Genomic DNA, 1,942 nt, shown 5'->3' with positions numbered 1-1,942 from the left:
AGAAGAATTCAGAAAGAAGCAAAGGGTAAAAATTCATTGCCACACTACAAAAATTTAAGGGTCATTATGCAGTTTTATATTTAATCTTTACAGAAGGATCAAATTGAAGTCATTGAAAGGTAAAATGTCTAAAGTTAAAAACACATAGATATTTAACAACTGTCCCCCAAACTTTTGCCATCTGTATTATCTAAAAACATCATGAAAAGGCGGGGGGTGGGGGAAGTGCATGATAGTTATATGAACAGGAAAGTACAAAAATATCTATGGTTTTAAGGGAAAAGGTAAGTAAGTGATACTATATTTTCTTTTAAAATTGCAAATCACCAGTAAATTTGTGGACTGAATATAATATCGCCTAAATACATAGTTTCTTATCAGCAAGACACCATAATATAATCCTGATATTTTAAAAATCCAGCATAAAACAATAAGGCCAGGAATGAATGAATATAATATATCTATTAATCATGTGGAAAGAGCAACCTATTTCTGATTATACAATGGCAAAATTAAATAGGAAAACAGAAAATGAGTTTAAATCAAGCAGCTAATGCTTTAAATTAAGGTAGCAGTTTTCTCAAGGCTGTCAAGACATCCTTGTTTCTCAGTGTGTATATCAGGGTGTTAAACATCAGGGTGATAGTGTTATAGAAAAATGAGAGAAATTTGTCTGTTCTGAAGAATTTCTGGATTTAGGTCGTAAATATGTAACGATTGCAGATCCAAGTAATAAAGTCACAACCATGACATGAGATGAGCAGGTGGAGAAAGCCTTTGCTCTTCCTGTTGCCAATGGCAACTTCAGGATGGTGAAGGTGATTCTACTGTAGGAGCCAAGAATCAGCAGAAAAGGGACCATGACAAAAAGCACAGAAACCGTAAAGACCAACATCTCGTTCAGAATATTGTCCCCACAGGCCAGCTTCAGTACTGGGGGGATGTCACAGAAGTAATGATTGATTTGGTTGGACCTACAAAAGGACAGAGAGAAAATCTGGCACGTCTGCCCTACCTGAATTGGAATTCTAGTGACTCAGCAGGCAGCCACCAGCTGGACATGGGCCTTGTGGTTCATGACCAGAGGATAGTGCAGGGGGCTACAAATGGACTCATAGTGATCATAGGTCATCACTGTAAGAAGCAGGCACTCTATGTTTCCAAATATAAGGACAAAATTCATCTGTGTTGCACAAACAAGCAAAGAAATATGTCTTTTCTGAGTCCAGAGGTTTATGAGCATTCTAGGAAGAGTGGCAGACACATAACAGATTTCCAAGAAGGAAAAATTACTGAGGAAAAATACATGGGAGTCTGGAGAGTCTGGTCTGTTTCTGCTTATGAGAATAATGATGCCCTTTCCCACCAGAGTTATCACAGAGATAAACAGAAACATCACAAAAAGAAATATTTGAGTTGGGAACTTCAGAAAATCCCAAAAGAACAAATTCCATCATTGAAGTGAGATTCACATTTGCTAGATATTTTTGAGGTTCCATATGTGAAAATAGTACAATTAGACATTTATCTTTTTGTTTTGTAATTCTATAAATTAAAGGGATTTAGAGGAATCATTAATAATACATAAGATTTCTATTCTCTATTAATGTCTAGTATTTTATATCCTGGACTCAACACAACTGTGGTCTAATGGAGACTATGTATGCTAAATTCTAAATATAAAAGCATAAGTTGCATTTTAAGGTTTAACTTGAAATAAAAGTGATCATTTTGAATCTGTTTGTGTTCAGAGCAAAATCTACCCATTTTACTTATAATAAAAAAGCAAAATTCTAAAGTAGAAATATTTGCATCCCACTTTCTCAGTGGTAAGGCACCACCAAATTCTGTAACATATTTTTAAGGAATTTCCAAAGTCTTCCATTGGAACTTTCTCAAGCATAAAGCATGCCTTTCCTTCCATATTCTTCAATGATAGCTC

The 1,942-nt window shown here is 35.1% G+C and overlaps 1 pseudogene; it reads right to left on the bottom strand.

The window, feature by feature from the left end:
• Positions 1–563: 563 nt before the first annotated feature.
• LOC106700831 (olfactory receptor 10AG1-like) lies at positions 564–1,499 on the bottom strand (annotated as a pseudogene).
• Positions 1,500–1,942: the final 443 nt, after the last annotated feature.

The sequence above is a fragment of the Bos mutus genome, chromosome 26 (assembly GCF_027580195.1).
Source record: "Bos mutus isolate GX-2022 chromosome 26, NWIPB_WYAK_1.1, whole genome shotgun sequence".
In the NCBI taxonomy this organism is placed as follows: Eukaryota; Metazoa; Chordata; class Mammalia; order Artiodactyla; family Bovidae; genus Bos; species Bos mutus.
This window is presented reverse-complemented; position numbering and strand designations above follow the sequence as displayed.